Genomic DNA, 8,998 nt, shown 5'->3' on the forward strand with positions numbered 1-8,998 from the left:
TATTGTTTCAATCCGTACAACGATTTTTCAAGTTTGCACACCATACTTTTTTTTTCAGCAACTTTGAATCCTTTTGGCTGAGTCATATAGATTTCCTCTTCCAAGTCTCCATATAAAAATACAGTTTTTACATCTGACTAAACTAGTTCCAAATTCAACTGTGCTACCAAAGCCAACAAAACTCTAATGGAGGAGTGTTTCACTATTGGAGAAAATACCTCATTATAATCAGTTCCCTCCTTTTGAGTGTATCCTTTGGCCACCAATCTTGCTTTGTAGCGAACATCTTCTTGGTTAGGAAATCCTTCTTTCTTTGCAAATACTCATTTGCACCCAATTGCTTTCTTGCCCTTCGGGAGATTGGCCAATTTCCATGTGCGATCCTGATGAAGGGACTGCATTTCTTCATTCATGGCAATCCTCCACTTATCTTCTTCTGAACTTTGGACAGCGTCTTTATAAGTGATAGGAAAATCATCAACTACAATTGAGGCTGCACAAGCCACCGTCTCTATGAGACGAGCAAGTTTCTTTATTATTATTTTTGGCTTGCTGGTTGCTATTGATTCAAGTTGTTGTTGAGGTTCCTGAGTTGGAATCTCCCTCTCCACTGGATCTTCTTCGAGAGAAAAATCTTCTGTTGTTTTCTCGTTCTCTCCTTGTGTTGGGAAAATTAATTTTTTCTCGAACTCCACCTGCTTTGAAGCACCATCAGTTTGTTTGAAGATGCTGTAATTGAATTTATAAACGCATGATTATGCAACTTACTTGAAATAATTAGATTTAATGTGTTCAAACAAATAAAATAATTTGTTACAATTAATTTTATTTAATAGTTATCGCGCATCGCGCAAGTTCTAATACTAGTTCTTTCTAAAAATACAACAATTACTGTGCCTCTGTCTCCATATGGAAGAGAAAATCATTTATTCGTCAACTGCCTATTTAGTACTAATTTTAAGTGATTTTAGTGAAATGTAGACCGCATAAAAGTTAAGTGTGAAGAGTAGAGAGAGTGTTAGCTGAATGGCGTTAAATGCAGCTATCAAATAATATCAAACAAAAATCCTTACTCAGCATTCACACACAAAAAATTCCTTTTTTTCAATTATAATGCGCCGCTAATTGATTTTTTGTCCTTTGTTTTTCCTTTCTTGGATATTCTATATATTTCTTCTTCTCTATTTGTTTTTGCAGTAATGAGCCAATGTTGGTTGCCTGCATAGCGCCTAGCGATGCGTTTTCAATAAATATTTTCTTTTATCAAAGGAGCAACACAAGTGTTTGCCTATTTGGTAAGTGAATACAATAGGGGAGTTAGACATTTGTTCGCTTGACCAAAAAATATTTATAACCTTCAATATATATTAAAATACGCTTCATTATTAAGTGACAGTTTTGTTAACATTTTGGTACGTATATATTATTTTATTTTATGGAACATTTTAAATGTTAGTTTATTAACTTCGATACACTATTATTTATCTTTAGGATTCCAATTCCTTTTTTTTGCATCAAAAGATCTTCCAAGAACTTGAGACCCAACGGAAACAAAAATACTAGGTGATTTCTTCTCATCTGTCCAAACTCTAGTACACGTTGCTGGTAGGAAGTAGCAGATAACCCGTAAAATTAATTGAGATGCGCACAAGCTGGCCAAAATACCACAGTTATAAAAAAGAAAAATTGTTCATAGCAACCTTGAATAAAGTTAAGCTCGATCAAACCATTACTTCAAAGGGAGTTCAGCTTTCAGAACTTGGCTCGACCACTCGAAACATTTTGTGTTAGGGATATATTAAATATGTCCTAGATCCAATCTCACATTTGATGATTTGAACATATTTTTGTAAATGTTATTTGATATAAAAATATATGGCATCTGATATTCATTTATCATAATTATTATTAATTATTTGATTAATTTAATAAGGTCCTTGATTAAATTTTGAGACTTGTCATCATGATGGAATCATGATAATGAGAGTAAAGTCTCTTACAATTTAACCTAAATTTTGTTCTTGATCGTAGGATTATTAATTTGAACATTAGTAATCCGGTTAGATCAATATTTATGTGATCGTCTTTATGGGATAAAGATTAGTTGATCTCATTAACTAAATAACATAAATAGATGATGCATATAAAGATATGATCATTGAACCGATTCATTGGATAATCCTAATGGTTAGAATTATCATAAACTGTCAATAGGATATTCTCTTGAAGAATGTGATGTAAGAATTTCCTTTGACCTGATATCATCATAGTAATTGACAAGTTATTTATTGTGCTTTGATACTAGACACCTATGGCCCTAGGGCGATAGTTGAAAGGATATTGGGTAAGATTAAATACTTATAGAATTAGTGATTGATCAAGATGGAATCTGTCAACTCTTGGTAATGAGTTTAAGTTCCATGCTGTCATAAATTATAACCGACCAAATTAAGACCTTGGCCATGGCGATTGAATGAAAGAAGAAAAGAGTTTCTTAGGTCATTCAATGATCGATTATTTTTGAAATGAACACATAGTCGGTCGCCTATTAGGATTTGACAGTTGAACCATATCCTAGGGTGACCCAGAGCTATAAGGACAGAAGGAATTAATACATTATTCTTCTACAGGTTCTTGAGAGTAAATTGTATACTTCATGATATCCGGTCGTTAAGGAGTGTTGCTAGACGCCACCCTTGATTAATATATTGATGTGATCAATTTACTACCGGCTTAGTATTGAACCTATGGGGTCGCACACTAACGAGTGTTCTGATCTTTGCTAAAGGATTAATTACTTTATTATTTGATAAGTAAATTAAAGAATTTAATTAGTCAAATAAATTTAGTTATTAGTCCAAATAAAATATTATTATATTCTTTGCTAGCACATAGGATATAATTAATATTGTGGACAAGTTGAAGTTTTCTATTTTAAATAAGAAAATTAAATTATATATATATATATATATATATATATATATATATATATATATATATATATATATATATATATATATATATATATATATATATATATATATATATATATATATATATATATATATATATATATATATATATATTCCATAAATGAGTTACATGTTTTTATTTTAAAATGTTGACTAAGTTGTAGAATTCAATTTAGAATTGAATTCCATAAATGAGTTACATATTTTTATTTTAAAATATTGACTAAGTTATAGAATTTGTATTCCATAAATGAGTTATATATTTCTTAAATATTTATCATAAAACATGTGATTTGTATTTTCCAATCAAAATTATGAGTATATATATGTGTGAGTCCTAATTAAGAATAAGGAAGAAATAGATCTTATACATATTGTAAAGTCATGTAAAAACCAAGAGAGTTATTCTTGAGAAGATAATTGCTTTGAGAAAGTAACAGTGAAATACAAAGCCAAGATAGAAAATACTAGTACAAGAAAATTATTTCTTGTTCTTCTACCTTTGAGTTGAGATTTTTGAGAAAAATTTCAACACAATATTTTCATTCAATTTGTTCGCGGGATTTCATTGATCAAAGAGTTGATAGCAAGGATCAGTCTCAGGGTGGATACGCATAGAATCTTCACACTATCGAAGAAATTTAAAACGAGACTCTCTTCACCAGGTACGTCTTAGATCTGATCTTTGACATGCAAAATAAATTTTAAACACGAAAAATTCTACCTAGAATTGTTATTGTCTTCCGCTGCGTGTTATGAACACCTATGCGCAATCCTACATTTTGCATATGCTTTACATCTCGTATGCACTCACACACAACATAACAAGAAGAAGAAAATACAAAAAGTGAGTGTTTAGCTCGATCTACAAAAATGCATATGCCAAGCTGTACTATCTACAAGAAGAAAATACAAAAATGCATATGCCAAGCTGTACTATTGGCACGTGAAGAAAATACACACAACATAGCAACCTTGAATAAAGTTAAGCTCGATCTACAATTCTAAATTAGGAGCAAGGATAGAGAATAAAAGCGCAAGCAATCTAATCGGAAAACAAGGAACGTGATGAATAATATATTAAAAATATTACATAGAAAATATGGAAAGAACACTGTATAAGCTAGTAGTGGTAAATTATAATTAGAAATACTTTGATTTAAAATTTCCATCTCACTCCTAATAAGATAATTACAGCCATACAAATATCTATGAGTTGTGTTAGATTCAATAATATCTTTTTATTTCTTAAATTGTGTGTCCAATCAAACAGAATCATATAATATGGGTTAAAACATAAAACAATTATAATGACCAAAATAATCGTCGTGTATTAGAGATTCTTTTTCTAAAAGTAAATAATAAAACGCATAGCTTAATGCCTACATTAAAATTTCTGCCTTAGTAATGACGAGCGCAAAATACAACACATAACGTTACATTAAAGTATAAGGATCATCGTAGTAAAAAAGATAGGTATACTCATGACTAGCATAACCTTACCAGTTATACGTACGGTACATGTGCTGGTGGAAGGCAGAAGCTGGGTTCACACGATTTTTGTTCAATACGATCGCGAGAGTAGGTTCGTGATCGCGTAGTGTGCTGAGCATGTGAGTCGCGTTCACGTAGAGCAAATTTTGGCAGCTTTTTGTGCTTCTCGATCGCGAAGAATTTCCCACAGTCGCGAAGAAGGGCCTCTGGGCAGAATCTTAAATATAAAAAATGAGGGTTTGAGTTATATTTCATAATTTAATTTTGGGAGCTCGGATTGAGGCGATTCTTGGAGAGATTTTCAAGGGAGTAATTGGATAAGTGATTCTAACTCGAATTTGGTTAAATTACATGAATATATCATTATTTTCATCATTTAATTAGTGTTTTGGGTTGAGAAATTTAAAAAATTGTAGAAACTTCCTAGGCTTTAATTTGAGGAATCGAAGGTCGAGTTGTGATCGATTTTGAGTAATTTTGATATGCTTGGATTCGTGGTTGAATGGGTGTTCGAATTTTTGTAACTTTTGTTGGATTCCTAGACGCGGGTTCGGGGTTGACTTTTGGGTTGACTTTTTAATTTTTTTAAAGATTGAAACTTTATTGTCCAGAATTATTTTCTATGAGTTTTATTTATGATATGAAATTATTTTGGCTAGATTTGGGTCGTCCAGAGGTTCTTTCACTAAAGAAGGTCATTTTAGAGTATCGGTCTAGTTTCTTTGAGATAAGTATCTTGCTTAACTTTGTGTGTGGGAACTACCCCTTAGGATTTGAGTCATTTGTACTAATTGTGTCATGTGAAGGCCATGTGCGCGAGGTGACTAGTACGTACTCAGGCTTATTTGTAAAAATTTGACCGTTTTAGGCTCTTAGATACTTATGTCCATTAAAAAATGAAGTTGTCTTTTCATGTTAAATCCTTCACTCACTAAATTCACCCTTACGTGTCTTATTTGGAATTGATCAATTCATATTCTACCTTTGTTGCCAATAAACTCTTACGTGCCTTAATTGAAGTTGCCGCCTCTTTTATTGCTATACTGTCTTTTCCGTAATTGCTTAACCTTAATTGAAGTTTGTTGTCTTTTCCGTAATTGGTTAACCTTAATTGAAGTTAATATTATCTCTTCCATTATTGCTTAACCTTAACTGAAGTTTTGTTATCCCTTTCATTGTTGACTTATCTTTATCTGGAATCATTGATTCATGTTATCTCTCTTATCGTCAAGTTGTACTTATGTAGAATCATTTTTACACATTATCTCTCACCTCGTCGAGCTATTCTTGTTGAAACCATTATTACCTATTGTGTCTTTCATTGTGAACTCGTTCCTAAGTTATCTGTAAACTGTAGTTTTTGTGTTGATTTACTTGTCGTACTCTCGTGTTATTGGTGTTGATAGATGTTGTACTCAGTGTTGTTGAGTCGAGAGCTATGCGTAGTTATGGTATTGAAATATGTTTAAGGAAAGTTGTGGCATATGGGCACATGCTGTGAAAGACCTTATATTGTGTTGTTATATTTTCGGCACACGTGATATTGTTGAGAGGATCGGGGTGTTCGCACATGAGTTGTCTATGCTATTGCTATTATTGATATTTGCACATGCGACGTGATAAAGCATGCTATATATGTGGTTTTGTGCATGTGGCGAGACAGGGTGAGAATATTATTATGCCCGTGTATCAAGACAAGGCGGACATTTACTTTATCGTTCCACACGTGGCGAGACAAGGTGGGCTATGTCGGGGATGATTTGTGATAAATCGTGATTTCCTGGGGCCATTGTTACTGATGATATTCGTATAATGGTGTGCCTACCTGGTGTGAGTTATGCATTTTACGTTTTGTTGTGTTATTTCCTATGTGTCATTCATTGTCTCTACTCTTACATGTTGACTCGAGTTGTGATAGAACACTTGTACAAGCATACACGTAGTTAATCACTCATATCGGTTTGAGAAGATGAACCCTGAAATCTATTGGTCATTTACATATATTCTCATATACTTGCCTTCTGTGTGAGAGTTGTACTATTGGCATGTGAGTTATCCGTACGGTTATGAGTTATTGTTATTTCTGGCACATAATTTGTCCGTGTGGATAAGAGATATTGTCACTCCCTTAGTACGTGAATTGTCCGTGCAGGTATGAGATATTAATAGTATTGACACGTGAGTTGTCCATGCGGTTAAAATTTGTAATGTGGGCATAAGATGCCAAGTGATTAGGGTTCGTGATTTGGGACCGTGATTTGTGATTATGAGGTTTGGTACCTCGGAAAAATTCTTGAATAAATCTTGTGTGAAATCGGTTGTTCTTACTGAGTTGTCACTTGTTTTTCTTTATTTGGTTTCACCAGACTTAAACTGTGTTCATCTTGCTCTACGACGTTATTACCTTTTTGTTCCCTGTTGCTAATTGTTTTCTCTAGTTTTCTATTATGAGTATTGCTTGTTACTTTTACCATGCTTAGCTTTATATTGATAATGTTCTCTGTTAGTTTCATATTCATACTTGTACAGGTTATCAAGTCTAGTAGGTGTCTTGACTATACCTCGTTATTACTGCACCGAGGTTAGTCTTGATATTACTGGGTATCGCCGTAGTGTACTCATGCTACGCTTTCTACACATTTTTGTGCAGATCCAGGTACTTCGGAGTTTGAGACTCAAGATATACCTGTTGTCGCGTTCGCGGGACTCGGGATCACCTTCTAAAATTGTACCTTGTACTATTTTTTTTTCTATTTTGGAACATTTGTACTTAGAAATTTTCTAGTAAACTCATTAGAGTTTATGAATTGTACTACCGGTTTGGGATTGTTGGTTTTTTATAGAATTTTTTTTTTGTTTCATAGCTAATAGTTGTTGGTTGAGTTTGCTATTAATTCAGTAAGTATTAGGCTTACTTAGTCCCTAAGACTAGGAGTCATCACGACATCCTACTGAATAAAATTGGGGTCGTGACAAAAGTTGTGTACATAAGAACCAATATGGTGTGATCCTTCCCTGAACCCTAAGCATGACGGAAGCTTAGTGCACGAGACTACATTTTTTATTCTTGGATATTGGTTTAGAATGAGTTTGATGTTTCAAGGCTGAGTAACCACACATACAGGATTCTTAGTGTCACGACCCAAAATTCAACTAGTCGCATTGGCACCTAACCCAACCCACTAGATAAGCCAACTTTCAACTATCCAATTCCAATAACAATTATTAAAGCAATTTAAGTAAATAAAGATCTTAATCTAATACATTCCTCAAGAACTGGTAGTACAAATCATGAGCTTCAAAGAATAGAATTCACAAAACTGGTATGAAATAATACATCTTCTGTTCGAAATGTACATGAACAGATTGTTATAAATCTAAGGCTACCATGAACAAGAGGAAGCTACAACCGAAACGCAGGTACATCTTCAGATCCAGCTCCTAACGAACAAAGCAGCATCAACAGCCAACATCTGCACACAAGGTGCAGAAGTATAGTATGAGTACAATCGACCCCATGTACTCAATAAGTAACACACCTAACCTTAGGTTAAAAGTAGTGACGAGCTTGTACCAAGGTCGGGTCCACACCAATAGCCAACAACAGTCCATAACAACGTAAAGAAAATAATACAAGAAGTACTCAGAGATAAAAATGCTCAGCAAAATCATGATTTCTGAAAATAGTTCTGCCTTTCAAGTACATCAGTGAAAACCCAAATCGTTTACCGAAGTTGTCAAAAATATGAATAAGTTTGAAAACAGTAATTTTCTAGCTCCAAGATTAGAAGAGCTACTTACCTCGAACAAGCCAAATCCAATACCGAGTAAGCAGTACAATACTCTAGAAATTCCATTCCGCATGTATCAACCTCCATACGCCTTCCTATCTCCTCAATTCAAGTCAAACGACTCGTATCTATTCAAACAACATGCAAATTAATCACAACTTACTCTAATGCTTACAATTTAACAATTTACAAAAATTTCTAACTCTTCTAGAAAAATCGACAATAGGGCCCACGTCTCAAAATACAAAAAAAACTCATAAAATCCGAACACTTGTTCCGATACGAGTCCAACCATACAAAAATTATCCAATTCCGACATCGGATTGACCTTCAAATCTTCATTTTATATTTTTGGAAGATTTTATAAAAATCTGATTTTTCTTCCATAAATTCACGGATTCATGATATAAATGAATATGGAATCATGAAATATAATCAATATTTGATAAGGAACACTTACCCTAATATTTTCCCATGAAAATCGCCCAAAAATCGCCTTCACCGAGCTCCCCAACTTTGTTTTTTGTCAAAAATGGTTGAAACCCCCGTTTATAGGGCCTCAATTGTTTCGAGCGCCACAAGTGGTGCCGGGGTCTGCCTGTGGCGCTGGTTCCAGTATCGCATGATCAATGATGTTTGGCATATTTCGATATGTGTTGATGTTACTTTGCCCATGTTTTAACCACTTTTTGATGTTATTTAATCTTTAAAACACCCAACATGGTGTAATTATTGGTTTGA

This window comes from Nicotiana tabacum, chromosome 13 (genome assembly GCF_000715075.1).
Source record: "Nicotiana tabacum cultivar K326 chromosome 13, ASM71507v2, whole genome shotgun sequence".
Lineage (NCBI taxonomy): Eukaryota > Viridiplantae > Streptophyta > Magnoliopsida > Solanales > Solanaceae > Nicotiana > Nicotiana tabacum.